Genomic DNA, 17,191 nt, shown 5'->3' with positions numbered 1-17,191 from the left:
TTCCTTTCCTTCTCTCTGGCTGGAATGTTGAGTGTGTTGGGGGAATAGTGTAAAATCAGTCTAGAAAAGCATGTTGATGCTAGATTATGAATACTGAAATAAGTTAATCTTATAAGGACTCTTGATCAGAGTAATCCTAAGAAAAAGGCAGAAACAACCATTAAATTTATAATAAAATTATTTGACAGATAAAATTAAAAAAAAATCCATGAAGAGTCAGACCCATGTTCTGACCAGCCCAGTGTTTATTTTTCCTCGGTGGCACCAAGGGATGCTTTGTGGAAATAAGTGTTTGTCCTCCATAAGGTAAGCCTGAGGAGGTTGGAGATAGTGAAAGAAAGGCAGAAGATGTAATTTGTACAGTGCTTTGTATGGCGATCTTTGTGAGATTTGAACGAGTCTGCATTCTTCCTACCCATACCATCATGGTTGAATTGACTTTGATCAACCAAGTGAGAAGGGACAGCCCTCTCACTTCTCAGATCTTTCACACTGGAGCATACTAATCTGGTGTGTCTCTATGAAGACACTGTTGTGTCTGTTTAAAAATTTAATTTTACTCTATTTAAATAGGTTTGTAAGTGTAGGATGTTAGATTAGATCCATAGTTACCCAAGAGTGTGCCATGGCACATTAGTTTTGGCTAGGTATACCAGGAGTTGTATAGAATTTACATTTGTAATTTTCCAGTAGTATGCTTGATTCCTCAAAGCAAAAAGTAATGCTGTTCAGTGAGCAGGAAAAGTTGGAGAACCATTAGATTTGATATTCACTAAGGTTCCTTGCAACAATAAAATGTAGGGATTCTTTGATCTTTAAATTCAGTGCCCCTCATCTTTTGACAATATTAAAATCAATGTTTATTTCCTTTTGATCATAATTTTTTATTGACCCGGTGAATACTTTGAATCCTCATGTCTTATGAAGTGGCAGTAAAAAAGGTGTATCTTTTTAATCATTAATAAAGCACTATGCAAATGTTCTTTTAATAGTGACCAGAAATACCTAATTTCTCATGTCTCTATGCATATTTTTACAAAATCATGCAAATTAAGTTTTATAATTGCATAGGAAATAGAAGTTTTGTAATAGTAAATATAGCTTCTTGATTCTGATTCATTTCCTTTATGATTTTTGGCACAATTTCATATTGTATGGAGAAAAAATATAATTCCCATATAAGCCTCAAATCCCCCCTCCCTAAGACTGAGGTATGAAGTATTTTGGTATGCTAATGGAACAACTCAAATTTAGTGGGAAAGTGGTTTTGTTTTGTTTTTTTTAAACCTCCATTACTTGGGAGTTCAAATCATCTGCATTTCTTGTGGTTGTCACATAAACAAATTAGATTTGAACGTTTACCAAACTGGAAAAACTAAAATGAGAGGCACCATGGTAAAAGATACTAGAATTGACATACAAAAATCTGGAAGACCTCTGTTCAGTCCTACTGCAGTCATTAGCTGTATGTATGGTAGAGAGTGGGTCATCTAATCTCTCTCAGCCTAAAACAACTATCCACTAAGTCATAGAAGCACTGTGATCCTCACGGATGAAGAGGGAGTGCCCCTCACCCATAAAATCTGATACAGTGAGTTAGTTTAGGGGTGAGGCTTTTGGTATCTCAGTAATTATTAGGACCTGTACATTTTTCAAGGTAGTTGCATGATTCTAAATGATGAGGAAAAGAGAAGCAGCAAAGAGTGAATGTGATTAGAATAACCAGGTAGAAAATGAGTCCCATATTCTCCTGCTAATAAATTTTAGGGAAGCAAGTAAACTGTGGAGGAAATGGCAAAATGTAACAAGAACGAAGAAACTGAGCATTATAAAGATGATATCTGGATGCCAGGAAGAAGAATGATTGATTATATTCTTCAATCTAACAAGTAGCTTAGAGTGTGGGAAGTATATGTGATCTCAGGTCTTTTACATAGTCTAGTTTGTAGTGGGGGTATAACAATAGAGCTTGAGTTGGAGACTGCTTTGATAAAGAAGGCTGGTAGCAGAACTACTTAGGAAGCCTTCGTTCTGAGAAAAAACATGATATACCATTGCTCAGTTAGGAGCTGGCTTGCTTATATTTAGTGGACATTTTTTTTTCTGAGCTCCAAGTGCTTTATATATACACATATCTCTATGCTATTAGCTCATTCTGAGGCATGTTAGAAATGAATTATTTTGTACCCATTTTAAAATATGAAAACTGAGTCAAGAAACACCTACGGTTAGTTTCTGAATTCTAGGCCTGTGTTTGCTGTTACTCTGTATTGACTCCAATTAAGCAACTACAAAATTGAACTTTCAACACCATAACATACTAACCCATGTTGTTCTACATATTAAAGATATTGAATTATATAAGAGGTTATGATGGGGATAAAAACTTGGGGGGAGGAGAACCAGATTGTTTTCTGTTTTCTATTAATATCTCGTGCCATCGAAGACAATAAATAAGATGAGTTATATTATAACGGAGCCTATTGATCTTCATACGATACATTCATTATCTTCCATCCTGATCTCCATCATATGAACACACTGCAGCTTGTATCTTCTCATGACTCCTAAGTGATTAGCATGGTAGGTATTCAGTATTTTATAAGATCTTCTGAGTGACCCAGAGTGCAATAGGACTATTGCCTTCCCTGTTTCAGACTTCTGTTCATGCAATCCTTTATACATCTGATGAAGCTTTTTCCCCCAAAATGCATTTTAGTCTTATGTCCGTTCTTTCCTTGTATGGGGTGTCCCAAAAGTCTTTGTGCAGTTTTGAGCTACTAATGGGGCATTTAGGTGTCAGGAACAGCTAGGTGGCTCAATAGATAGAGGTTTTCCTGAGTTCAAATCTGGCCTCAGACACTTACTTAGCTGTATGGCCCTAGGCAAGTCACTTCTTCTGTTTGCTTCCATTTCCTCATCTGTAAAATTAGCCGAAGAAGGAAATGGCAAAGCACTCCAGTATCTTTGCTAAGAAAACCCCAAAAGGGGTCACAAAGAGTTGGACATGATTCAAAAACAAATGAACAACAGCAAAGCTACTAAAGCTTAAAACTGCACAAAGATGTTTGGGACACCCTGTACAGTTTTGTTTTAAACTGAAGTAGAAGATTTTGCATTTGTTCTTATTAAATATCATTATTTTAGTTTCAGCTCATCGCTCCAGTCTATTGAGATCTCTTTGGCTTTTGATTCTATTCCATAGTATATAAGCATTCCTTCCCAGCTTTATGTCGTCCATTCATTTAATAAACATACCATTAAGCCATTTTCTTTGAAACGTCAGTGTTCTCTTGTGGTTTGGTATGGTTTTTGGTTTTGTTTTGTTTTTTAATTTGTTTGGTTTTGCTTTGTCTCCTCAACTAGATTGGAAGCTCCTTGAGGACAGAGGCCAAGTCTTATTTTGTTTTGGGGGTTTTTGTTTTGTTTTTTGTTGTCGTCGTTGTTTTTGTCTGTAATGCTAGTCATATACTAGGGGCCCAAAAATGTTCATTGAAATGGCTTGGTTTCTAGTCTGAGTTACCACCTGACTTCTCAGTTTTTATTTGTTATTTTCAGATTTATTTGTTATTTGTTAAGCTCAGTGTATTCAAGCAAAGGCTGAGTGACAATATATGAGAATAATTATTAATTCATTGTGACAGTAATTGGGCTAGCTGGTCTCTGAGGACTTTTCTATCTTTGAGGATTCCATGAAATGTTTCTTCTTTGCATACTATGCATTCAGAATTGTGCCAGGCACCAGCTGCTCTACAGAGAGGTAAAAAACACAGTACTTGCCCTGTAAAAGCTTATAGTCTTATTGACAGAGGCAAGAAAGACATGAAGATTTTAAGTTATAATAATGATAGTAAGTATTATATGAAGATGTGAAGCATTGAGGCTAAAATAAAACATGTTTGGAATATGGATGTTGACTTGATTCCTACCTAGAAGACAGGACTAATGGGTGATAAATTTAGAAATGAAGGTTGATCTGTAATTTTAGAGAGGTTTTGATCCAGTGGGAAAAGCATCTAAGGTTTCTCTGAACAAGGGCTCTTCATGCTGAAAGCAGCTTTACAATCACAACTAATCAAGTGATAGTGTTACATGGTGGGGAAACATTGTAAATGCAAAGACTGATTTATGATCTATTGAAACAATGGTGATAAATGTCTGAATTAGGATGGAGTCCCTGAGAATGAAGGTCTTCTTGAGTGGGAGGAATTGGGGATGGGAGAGATGTTCTAATCTAGAGGGATAATTGACAAGCTTTAGCAACAGTTTGCCTATGGAGCTCGCAGCTGTCAAAGTGACCTTCCTAGGGAGGTGGATAGATCTTGGAATCAGGAAGAACTGAGTTCAAATCCAGACTCAGACACTTAGTAACTTTGTGAAACTGGGCAGTCACTTAGTCGCTGTTTGCCTCATCTGTAAAATGAGGATAGTAATTAGCACCCACCTTAGGACTGAGGTGAGGATAAAATGAAATAATAATTGTAAAGCACTTAGTATAGTGCTTGGCACATAGTAAGTGATATATAAATGTTCATCATCATCATTATTATTCCTCTGCTCAAGAACCTGCTGGAGCACACTGAAGGCTGTCTGTAAAAGCACCCTCCTGCCTGCCTCCAACCTGTTTTTCCAGCCTTATTTTGTACTAACTCCTTCAGGAACTACAGAGAGCTCCCACCAAACTGAACTGCCTGTACAGTGTTCCCCAAACTTATCAATACATCTCTGTATTTACATTCGTCATCACTGCTGCCTGAAATGCCCTCCTCCTTTCAGAACCCTTGTTTTCTTTCAAGGTTCAGTTCCAGTGCTACTCCTCCATGAAGCCTTCTGACCTCCCCCTGAGTTTTAGTATTCTTTCTCCCTCAGATTCAATTTGGCAAACATTAAGTGCCCTCCTATAGTCAAAGAACTGTAGTTGGGGCTGCCTGGGAATGTGAAGACACAAATGAAAGTCTCTGTCCTCCAAATGCTTACATTTTCATGGGGGTGGGTGAGGGTGGGAAAGGATTAGAACAGTTTTTTAGGAGGACAGTGGCACCTGACCTGAGCTTTGAAGAAAGACGAACTCTGAGAGGCAGGGATAAGGGAGGAGTATATATGTCCCAGGAATGGGAGTGCACCTAGCTGAATGCAAGAGTTGGGAGTGTTAGGATCAGGAAACAACTAATAGGCCAGTTCGGCTGGCGGGCAGAATTTATCGTGGGGAATGGTATGAAATGAGGCTAGAAAAATAGGTAGAAGCCAGATTGTAGAGGGCCTTAAATGCCAGTCTAAGAAGTTTGGATTTTTATCCCAGAGGCTTTGGGGAGTCACTGAAGGTATTTTAGTAGGGGGGTGGCATGGTCAGACTTGAACCTTAGGAAGTTTATTCTGATAGCTTTGGGGAGGAGGAACAGAGAGGAGAAAGATTGGAAGCAGGAAGACCTTAAAATAGCCAATTTCAGAGGTCGTATAGGTCATATAGATGGAGTTAAGGAAGTGAGTGGATTGAAGAGCTGCAATGGAGGTGGAACAGTAGGCTTGGTTGGCAACTGATTAAGAGGGAAGGGGAGTGGAGGAGGAAGAAAGGTTAAGTCCATGGTTTTGAACCCAGGTGACTAGAAAAGGTAGGGGTGCCTTTCACAGAAGAGAAGCAGGAAAGAGCTATGTTTCCAAAGATAAGGGAGAACAGAGGGGTCAACAGTATCAAAAGGCAGAAGCAGAGCCAGAAGTCAGAGCAGATTATAGTATCAAAGATGGAGAAATAGCCTTTGTATTTAGAAATTAAGAGATCACTGGTAGCCTTGGAAAACTGTTTCAGTCAAGTGGTCGGTGGAAAGATATATTGTAAGGAATTGAGTAGTTCATGGGAAAATGGTGGCAGCAGACATTGATAATTCTTTCAGGAAGTTTGGGAGTGAAAGGAAAAAGAGAGGAGGAGGGAGGTCAATAGTTTGAAAGCTTGTCAGGGTCAAATCAGGGTGTTTTTTATTTATTTTGTTTTAAGGAGCATAAGCTTATGAGCATGTTTGTAAAGAGGCAGGAGCTTGGGAAAAGTTGAAGATGATGAGAAAGGGGGTGACAGATAAAGCAAGCTCCTTAGGTGTATTGGAGAGGATGAGACAGAGGGAACCAATAAAGTAGGTTGGCCTGGACAAGAAGAGCTATTTTTTTCCTTAGATGATAGGACTATAAATCTAGAGTTCATCCAGTCTAATCTCATTTTACATGTAAGGAAGCTGAAGCCAAGGGAGGTTAAGTGACTTGTCCAAGGTCGCACAAATAGTAAGCAAGAGTGTCAGGATTTGAGCCCAGAGTCAGTGATCTTAGAGAAAAGATTAAAAGAAAAGAGGATGAAGACTCTTCATAGGGATTTTGAGGGCAGGGAGAGAAGAGCACATATCCTCTATTAAGAGCCAATGTGAGAATAGTAAGGTGGAGTTTGGGCCTCTATTTGCAAGTACACTTTGCTAATTTCTTATAGTATGAACTTGAAGAATCGCTGGATATATTTGGGCCCAAATTCCTTCCTCTATAAAATGAGGGAATTAGATGAACTCTAAGGTCCCTTTCATCTCTAAAGTGATAATTCTCTTACCAAAGTAGAAAGTTAGAAAAGGGATTAGGAAGTGTGGCCTGAGAAAATGAACCTCTCCCTGCTTATGTTGCCAGAAATAGCCAGGGTGTTGATTTTGCTTAACTTTTTTTTTTTATTCTATTTTAGTCTTTGTTGCAGGGGAAGGCTCATGGGTTAAAGATATAGTCAGAAATGATAGAGATATCTTCAGAAATGATTGTAATATAACAAAAGGCATATATTAAAAAGGGAGAGGGGATTATGTGGGATTGAGATGAGAAGAGAAAGAGAAAAGTTTTGTCAGGCAGTAAGTAGTAAGGACCCATTTGAAATCAGATAACAGGAATTTGTAGTGGCCTCACCAAGAATTCTGGTCTTCCTCCAACTATGTTGTACAGCTAGGGGGTAAAGTGGTCAAAGGAGTTGGTCATGTGATCCAGGGTTGGGAATTAGCAAGAGAGAATTACTATAAAACAAGAAAGGAAAGGAATCAGTGGTGAATGAGTATATGTGTGGTGTGTGTGTGTGTAAAATTGAACTGATCAATTAAAAGTTTAAGATTATGAAGAGAAAAAAGTGAGGCCAGAGGAGTGATGGCCTAGGGAGTGGAAAGGGATAGGTTTAGGGGGGTATGAAACTAAAGGCAAGATTAAAGATCAGAAAGGGAAGTTTTAGGGTTCAAAAATTCCCTTATATTGCTTTATCTGTCTATTTTCCCACTATGCTCTTAGAATGTAAGCTCTTTGCGCATGGGGACTACTGCATTTTTTTTAAATTCTGCATCCCTATTTTCTTTCTTTCTTTCAGCTAGGCAGTGGGATTAAGTGATTTGCCCAGGGTCACACAGCTAGTAAGTATTATGTGTCTGAGGTCGCATTTGAACTCAGGTCCTCCTGGATCCAGGGCCAGTGCTCTATCCACTGCGCCACCTAGCTGCACTTTGCATCCCTATTTTGTTGTAAATACTAGGGGCATGTTAAAAAAAAAAAACTTCCTGAATTTAATATTGACTGCAATATTTAATTAAATATACTTCTTAGAATATTACCAGGAAAAAAAAGTCTAATGAAAGCTGAAATAGTTACCCATCCTCAACAGAAAATACTGGTAGCACAGCTGGTAAAGCCCTTTGTCTTGTATACATCTGGAGAAACTTAAAAAACTAATTTGGATAACTTATTTCTCTTAGTATCTAAAATTCTGTTTACCGCTGGGATACAGTAGGTAGTCTCCCAGAGTTCGTGGAGTTAGGGAAACCATCCTTCAAACTGTTCCCTGCCCCCTCACCCCCCACTAGCTGTGTAACTCTGGGCAAGTCCCTTCTGTGTACCTCTGACATACTTCTAGACCAAGGCTTCTTAACTTGAGGGCTGTAAACCTGTTTTTATTTTTAATACATAATTTCATAACTATTTCAATATAATTTGGCTTCTTTTATAATCTTATATATTTTATTTTATGCAACTGAAGAATCATAACTGCTTCCTGTATAGGTCAAATGTAAAAAAGTCACAGAGGTGCTGAACTGCTATTTTAATGACCATCAGCATTTTATTTCTATTTTCATACCAAAGGAAAACTGCTTATTGACTATGACATTGCCTAAAATTCATGCAAATCCCATTTTAATAATCCAAAAACTGCAGGGCATGCTGTTGTGGTTCCAAATCCAGGCACTTCATTGGGTGTTCATGTTCCTCTCCCCATTCCTCTCTTTTTTCATAATTTCATGGATCTGGGCTTATATTTCTGGATTTCTCATTCTCCCATTACGTTCATCCTTGTCACAAAAACTTCCTCTGAGCTAGTGTGACTGGCAAAGATTCTTAGTCTCTTCCTTCTTGCATGGAAAGAATGCTAATGAAAAGGTGCCTTCAGGCTTCCTGTCCTTCATGGCACATGTTTGGCCTAACCTCGATATTATTTTGCTTGAGACTTTAGGAAGCCGTCAGTCAGCAGTCTGCATGATTAAAGAAATATTAGGCCTCTAAAGTAGTGAGGAATTCAGCCAAAAAAATTTGCATTCTCAGGCTTTATTTAAGAAGGAAGAAATGGTTGGTAATGCTAGCCTATATATGCTGAAGGGGAGAAGGCCTTTTGTCTTCATTAACCCACAAATCTTCAAATAACTTATTGAACAAAATCTGATTTGAGGCTCAGGTTGAAGGCATCCAACATATGTGGTAGTCTCAGTGCCTAGTCTCTGTTGTACTGTCCTGTAGTCAAGGAAAACTGATTTTTCTGAATCCTTAAGATGTGCAGATATCTCTTTTTTCCCAAGATTCATTCAATATTACTCTGTCACTTAAGAAATAGGTGGCCCTCCAGAACCTATAGAATTTCTGAGAGGCAAGAAGGGGAGCAGAAGGAAGCAAGACTTTTCAGGATTCTTGAATAATACTTAGAGCCATTAGGGATCTATAATTTCTTTCATGTGAAACAGCCATGGAAGCAACCCTTTTATGTGATTTAGGATTCAGGAGTTGCTGTCACTAAAATTCATCCTGTGGTGGAAAACCTCTTCATGAGGGAGCTCTCTTCACTGTGTTGAACAAAGCTGGTCTTTGGAAACCAGCCTGCCCTCTGACATGAAAAAGATACCTTAAAGTATTTTACATTTTTAAAGTATTTTTGCATGTCTTCTCATTTAGTCCTATCAATTATTCCCTTTTTACATATGAAGAAACTGAGACCAAGGGAAGTTTGTTGCGTTCACAGGGTCCCAAAGCAGGAAAATGGTGGAGCCAGGATTAGAACGGAGAATGTCTGGCTCCTAGTTAATTTTCGTTTTACAGGGCCTCACTATCTATATTTAAATTATGCAATAAGAGAACTAAAATTTAGTCTCCATGGGATTTGGTTAGGAGGAGATGATGATAGCAAGGATAAGCAAGCAAGTGGCCTTGATTTCATGTCCATAGTCTCATTCGTGCTGCTGCACTAGCTTCGCATTGTGATGCAGTTTGGCTGGGCTGAAGTTTAGCACCACTTGATTGGTCTCTTTCCCCCTTTCATTCATCCTGCACACTACTGTCAGACTCATCTTTCTGAAACACAGTTTTATTTTGTCACTTAAAATCGTAGACTCCTGTATTTGTCGAGAATCCCACAGGCGATTTAGTCTAACCCATTCCTAAAACATTCTGCTGCATCTACAACAAGGGGCCTTCTAGCCTCCTTGGAGACCTCCAGGGACAGGGAGATCCATTTACAAATTTGCTCACTTCATTTTTGAAAAGGTCTGATTGTTAAGAAGAGTTTCCTTTTTTTTTTTAGCAGCAAAAATTGCCTTCCCAATAAATTCACCCCATTAGTCTTAATTCTTCCTTCCTGGACCAGATAGGACAAGGTTAATCCCACAGTTCCCATGAACAGAAACTGATTCTTCACTGCCTGCAGAATCAAGTTCAAATTCCTTATCAGCCTGATATCCTCACCTACCCTGCTCCTGTATTTACCAGCCCAACTGTAAGTCAGCCAGTTTTGCCTCTTCACTGTCTCCTGAACACATAAATAACACTATAACTTGCATTTACCTAGTACTTTAATGTTTATAAAGTACTTTTCCATACAGCAATTCAGTAAGGTTGATAATACAGGTATCATTATACCCATTTTACAGATGAGAAAACTTGAGGATGGTCAGGGGAGGAAGTCACTTGTTCATAAACAGAGCATGTTAATAAAAGCTGGTATGTGAGCCCAGGTCTTCTGACTCTAAGATTGGTGCTCTTGCTCTACTCTGTTGCACTCCTTCTCTGTTCCCTTTTTGTTCTTTTTATAGAGTATCCCTCCCCACTCCATGGCCCCTTTTCCACTGATCTGCATCTTGTAAGACTCAGTTGAAGCACCATCTTTTTCCTGAGCTTTCCCTTACCATGGCAGCTCCGGGATCTCTTTCTTGAACACTTGTGCTGCTTGCTTAAGCACCGTGTTGGCCTTTTAAATTTTCTATGTACAGCATGTGAAAATTAACATTTCTTGAATATGTATCTTTTTTGCCAATTCTATTTTAAGATTCTTAAGGGTATGGTTTGCATCTTAGACTTTGTATCATAAGACGAAAATAGTTCTTGTCACATAGTATTGCTGGATGGAAGGTGCTGGGGGAGGTGAATCTACTAGTACAGATGAAGACTGATAAAATTTTGTCTTAGATCAGGACTTCTGGATTTTTTGTGTGTGCCCTAGACCACTTTTGAAGTAACAGGAAGCCTGGAGACCTGCTCTCAGAATCAGGTGTTTAGATGCAGAATGCATTTTACATAATGTTACAAAGGAAACAAGTTTTCAATTATTTTTGAAAACCAATTCCTGTGCTGTATTAAGAACCCCTTTCCTAGACGATTACCTGGGGGTACTGAGACACTGACTTCCCCAGGACTACTGTTGGAAACAGTACTCCAACCCAGATGTCGTGGCGGAGGCCAGCTCTCTTTCCCTTATGCTGTGCCACCACAGAGTACTTCTTAGTAGATACTGAATTAGCCTCTCTCTTTCTCTGAAGAAAAGGACACAAAACAAAATAATCTTCTGAACAAAATGACTAGGAAGTCCATAGTCTGCTAAAGAAATACCGCAAAAGCATCATCATTTTTGGGCAAATTATTAATCTGCTAATAAAAAGTTTGTAAAATGGTTTATAAAATGTAAGCTGTTCCAAGTAGTTTAGATTCATAAATGTGAATATTGAAGGTCCTCTATATGCCAGCAATTGATTAGCTACTAGATAGATATATTAGAATTGCATGTGGTAAAACATTCTTTTAAATACTGTATGAGATGGACAGTTCCCTGGTTCAGCTTGTCTACTCTTAATTATGTACATGTTAGTGAGGTATACTGCTGTGTTTATTTTGATATGGGAATGATGCCATCAGATGGTTCTGGTGTGTAGAGAAATACTATCTAACAGTAAGATAGCGATCCTTGAATTTTTTCCCCATCAGTTTACTAGATTTTCTCCTTTACCAATGTTGTTTAATTTATTTAAAAATTGGCAGGGCTCTGGTTACAAATACTATACTTTAACAATTTTCTATACTGTTTAGAGGGGTGGGGAGCTTTCACTATATGTTTAGAGACAGAATAACTATTTAAAATCGATATGTTTACTGAAGAGTGACATGAACTTAATAACAGGAAAGGAATGCATCTATACAAATATATAAAGTCAGTTCAAACATATGCTGTCAAAATCTGGGAAAACAAAGTTGAAATACTTTATCAGCAAACATTTTTAAGCATCCACTGTGTTCAAGGCGTTATGCTGTGTATTACTATATCTGAACATGCTCTAGGGCTTATTCTTTTTAAATTAGTTTTTATTGATATTTTCTATTTCTTACATCACCACAGTCTCCCAGGTATTCTCTCCCCTCTCCCCCACCCCAGCCATTTCACATATCAAACTATTTTTAGAGAGGAAAAAAAAAATCAACACAAGTGATCAATAACATAGAAAAAGTCTGAAGGCATGTGGAATATGCAGTACCTGTGGACCTTCCTCTCTTCCCCCTCATCCACAAAGGGGAAGGTTGGGGATATCCTCTCATTTCTCTGTATTTGAGTCCTGCTTGAGCTTTATTATTTTGTTACATTTACTTTTGAGTTTTTTGATCACGTGTCGTTCTTTCCATTTACATTGTTGTAATTACTGTGTGTATTGTTTTCTTGGCTCTGCTTACTTCATTCTGCATGTAGATCTTCATATAGATCTTTCCAGCCTTCTCTGTATTCATCACACACATCATTTGTTACAGGAAAGTAATTACATTCATACAGGAAAGTCCATTACATTCATGTATCACAGTTCGTTTTACCACAGTTTATTTTAGCCATTCCCCAGTTGATAACCATCTACTTTGTTCTTTGCTGTCACAAAAAATGTTATAAATATTTTGGAGTATATGAGAACTTTTTCTTATCCATCTATGGTTTATTTCAGTAGAAGGAATCCATTTGCTTGAAGAATTGTTTCTATGCTATGGCTCTATCATTAAGCCTTAATGTTTACTTGAATTTACAACTCATTATCATAGAGCCTGAGCTATAGGAGACTCAAGTCATCTAGTCCAACATTCCTCATTTTACAGATGAAGAAGCTGAGGCCAGAGCAAGTTACACCAAGTGACAAAATTGACACCCAGAACTTTTTTCATTTTAATTTTCATCAACAAGTATGGCATTATACTGTATAAACAAAAGCATTAAAAAAAATTAAGACATTCAAGATGAAACAAAAACACCAAAGTGATTTTATGAATAATTGAAACCATGTTCATAAACTTATGCTATTAATGATTAACATTTCAAAAGAGAAGTGTTATGATCTTGAACATGTCAATATCATTCTTATTTATATGATTCTTTTCATCTTCTTTGCTATGTATTCATAGCATGTATTAATTGCTGTTAAACTATTGTCTTTATGTATTACAATTGGTACTTTTTTTGTTTCTGTGTAACTTCTATAGATCTCATTTCTTAGAATTCATCAAATTCATTGTTTCTTATTGTTCACTAATATTTCATCACATTCATATGCCACAGTTCTCTCATTCTCCTTTGGTGAGTATTGACTTTATTTCCAGCCTTTAACTATAACAAATTGAGTTATTTGAATTGAGGACTGAACATAGTAACACACACATGTGATTCCCTGCTACTGGAAGGCTGAAGCCCGTGGATCATGAGCTCGGGGTGTCCATACTTAGTCCAGAACTAATATGGTGACCTTCTGGGAGGTTGGCCCACCAGGCTACCTAAGAAGCAAATTGCCATAGTCAGTCATAATCAAGTAGCGCTTATTAAGCACCTCCTTTATGCCAGACGCTGTGCAAAGTACTAAGGATACAGAGAAAGGCAAAAAATGGTCTCTGCTGTCAAGGAATTCACAGTGGGAGAGACAAACACACACTAACATGTTATATACAGGATAAATTGGTAGTCTCAGAGGAAAGGCTCTAGCATTAAAAAGGACTGGAAAACGCTTCTTTTAGAAGCTGGAACTTTAGCTGAAACTTGAAGGAAGCTAAGAAGGAGAGCTTTGTAGGCATAGGTAACAGCCAGTGAAAATGCCCAAAGTGTGGAGATGGAATATCTTGTGCAAGGAAGAGAAAGAAGGCCAGTGTCACTGGCTTGTAGAATATGTGGAGAAGAATGAGAAGAAGAAGATAGGAAAGGTAGGAAGGGGCAGAGTTTTATGAAAGGTTTTAAAAGCCAGCCAGGATTTTTTATTTGATCCTGGCAATGATAGGGAGTCCCTGAAGTTTACTGAATGGGATGACATCATCAGACCTGTACTTTTACGTTGTTGTTGTTTGTCCTTACCTTCTCAGAAGAGGACCATGGCGTTATGAAGGAGATGGCCTTGACTTGCAAGTGAATTAGATTTAAGTGACGGAGGGCTGTGCTGTGAGTCACCAGCCTCACTTTTCCTCTGGAGCCATCGGGGTCCAGTGGCAAGATATGGATCAGGATGACTGGAGATGGCCCCCTGAGTTTAAGGCATGGTCTTTAAGAAAGAAACCTGGCCCATAAACCCCAAGATATTTTCTTTTTTTTTTTTGTTTTGTTTTGTTTTTATTCATTTCATTTTATTTAGACCTAATTCATCAATGAAAACTCACTAAAGGCAAAATACAGAGGCATTTAAAATTGGGGCCTAGCTTCAGATTATCAATTACAGGTAAAGTTTTCCAACTGTGAACATGGAGTTCAACCTCAGGAGCAATTAGTAGTACAAAATGCACCCACTTTCTCAATCGAAAGGAAGAAGATAAGCACAGTGAAGATTCCTTGAGGAAGTACTTAAAGAGAGACAGAAGGTCACAGACAGAGAGGAGACAGAGGGTCATCATTTACTAATATTCTTGCTCCCTTAGGAACATCAAATGAAGGAAACCGAGCCTAGTATGGGTATATTTCACAACAAGTATTTACTTAGTGGAGGCATGCCCAGCATAAAACCACTCCACATTAAGATCATCTGTGAGTTATAATGGTCCAGTCCTATACAAGTTGATGTTGTGGTTGGAGACAGGAGACGATCTTTTAGCTTGAATAAGACATCCAAAAAGGACATCTCCTAAAAGTAATACAAAAAGCACAGGAGAGTAGAATCCAATCAACTGCACTGCTCCAAAGCCTAAAGTACAGCCTAGGACATTGTTGCTTCTGCAGACTTCCCACAGCCGGCCTCATTGGGAGTTTCCTTCTTATCCCAAGAGTTCCTTGGTCTTCGATGCCAAGTGCTTGTCCATCTCAGCCACTGTGTCATCTGCCATTTGTCCAATCTGTTTCTCTGTTAGTTTAGTTGTATCTTCAGCCACTGTAACCTTGGATTTCTTCAGTTTATTCATTGCATTTGTCCACACTTTCCTCAGGGCCTCCTTAGCCTTGTTTGTGTTCTGTTTTGCAAGCCTGACCAGCATTTCTCTGTGTTCCCTTGTAACTTTGGGAATCAGCACCCGAATTACTGTCCCATCGACTTCTGGGTTCAGATTCATTCCACTTTCTCTTATGGCCTTGATAGCTGCAGCTGTACACTCTGGGAAATTGGTCATGTTTACTAAAATCAGCTGAGGCGATTTCAGGGAGATTTGGCCGATCTGATTTAGAGCAAACTTCCCATCACAGTTGTCACAGTTATGTGATCCAGGGACCCTGGAGAAGTCCTTATATTGAGATTTTTGTTGAAGTTATCCTTAAGGGCTTCTACCACAGGCTTCATTTCCACATTTACCTCTTCCGGACGGATTATGTCCTCCACCAAGGATGCATTAATGTTGACTCGGGGTTGGGGATGCCCTTTACCTTTGGCTTTCTTGGTGGCAAAATGTCAGATGGGCACAGTTAGATAGGCCCCGCATTGCTGGCAATCATTCCAGGTCACACTCATATTCCTCAGCCTAACTTCTGAAACAGGCCTTGTCAAGACTGAAAGAGAGTTGCAGAACCCAGGCTGCACCCAACAAAAGCATCTTAGTCCCAAAGCCATGGTTCAAAACAGTCCTTGAGAAATCACCTGGATTACTGCAATAGCCTGCTGGTAGGTCTGTCTGCCTGGTGATCTCTCCCCACTCCAGTCCATCCTCCATTCAGTGATTTTCCAGCTGTGGCTTCCGCTGCCGGGGAAATGGGCTTCGGTGCTGGTTGCATGTCATCAACGCAGGCCTGTGACCCCCAAGATATTTTTCGAGGTTTCAGTGATCAAAATTTACATTTCTTTGGGCAGAGCACCCTCAGGTAAAGATCTGGACAGAGGGAGAAGAAGGAGGAAACAAGAGGGGAAGGAGGGATGGGAGGGTGAGGAACTGTGTTAGTCAACTAGAACTGGTGGGATGGGTCCCAAGTTGGGCAGCCCATACTACTCACAGGTCGTTGTTTGTCCTTCATTCTTCACCTTTCAAGAATTTACCATTCAGGGCAGCTAGGTGGAGCAGTGGATAGAGAACTGGTGCTGAAGTCAGGAGGACCTGAGTTCAAATCCAGCCTCAGACCAAACACTTGACACTTACTAGCTGTCAAGTCACTTAACTCCAATTGCCAAAAAAAACAAAAAAAAATTTTATCATTGAGGTGAAAGTAGAGACTCTTACTCTGATCTAGAATATCAGTGAGAGCATGAGAAGTGTGGAAGAAAGGGAATTTTTTTTTATAGTTCTCTAGTTATCAGTATCTCTGGAAGCTTTCAAACTTTTAAATTAGAGAATTGCAACAAAACTCTTAGGTGCTGCCTTAGCAAAGGGGAAACACTACTAGACTGCTGGTGGACTTCAATGGCCATGATCTTTTAGGAAAGTAATATGGAAGTACATAAACCATTACAGAGGTGTTTGTATCCTTGGACCCAGTTGTTCCATTAAATGGACCAGTCAGTGTCATTGAGAGAAAGGGAAGGAGCTATTTGTACAAAATGTTTTAGCAGTGTTATTTGTAATGGCAGAAATTGAAAGAGCCCAGATTTCTATTCATTTGGGGAATGGTTGAATATTATAGTAGATTAATATAATAGAATTTTATCATTCCTTAATAAAGTACAAATATGAATACAGAAAATATGGGAAGACATGAAATGATGCACAGTGGGAAGAAAAAAGTAGAACCAAAAGAACAACATATACAGAATATATAAGTAACATTAACAGTAACAATCTATAAATTACCCAGAACAAGGAAGAGAGAGGATATGTAAACAAATAAGTTTGATGTTAATTTAACATTTAATTGTATTTTTTGTTAAATGCTATAAAAGCCAGAAATTCAATTTTATTGTAGTTTTTTTTACCTTCTTTTTTTGTTTGTATATTTGAAGTTATGTATTTGATGGAAGTGTCAAGAAGAGGTAGAAACAAATTGCAGTAAAATTTTGAAGAGGGGGTGGTATTTATCAGCCTAGGGCATTAGAGGAAGGCTGTATGGAAGAAGTGACACCTCATTTGGATCTTGAAGAGAAGTATTTTAGCTAGCAGAGGTGGCAAATGGGAAGACTAGAGAGAGAAGTCAAGTCGAAGAAATGGTGTCTATGGTATGTGATATAATTTGACCCTAAAAATAGATTATGTGAAGAGCAATATGAAATGAAGCTTTGAAAGAGGATTTTAGAAAAATTGTGGAAGACTTTGAATG

At 38.5% G+C, this 17,191-nt stretch overlaps 1 protein-coding gene and 1 pseudogene across 3 annotated transcripts in view; one reads left to right on the top strand and one right to left on the bottom strand.

The window, feature by feature from the left end:
* The window catches only part of MAEA (macrophage erythroblast attacher, E3 ubiquitin ligase), a 141,345-nt gene that overhangs the window by 5,174 nt on the left and 118,980 nt on the right, over nucleotides 1-17,191 (top strand). The window lies entirely within an intron of this gene.
* LOC110212256 (ribosome-recycling factor, mitochondrial pseudogene) lies at nucleotides 14,779-15,581 on the bottom strand (annotated as a pseudogene).

This window comes from Phascolarctos cinereus, unplaced genomic scaffold (assembly GCF_003287225.1).
Source record: "Phascolarctos cinereus isolate Bilbo 61053 unplaced genomic scaffold, phaCin_HiC Scaffold_9;HRSCAF=440, whole genome shotgun sequence".
In the NCBI taxonomy this organism is placed as follows: Eukaryota; Metazoa; Chordata; class Mammalia; order Diprotodontia; family Phascolarctidae; genus Phascolarctos; species Phascolarctos cinereus.
The sequence above is the reverse complement of the archived record's forward strand: the minus strand, read 5'-3'. Positions and strand labels throughout refer to the sequence as shown.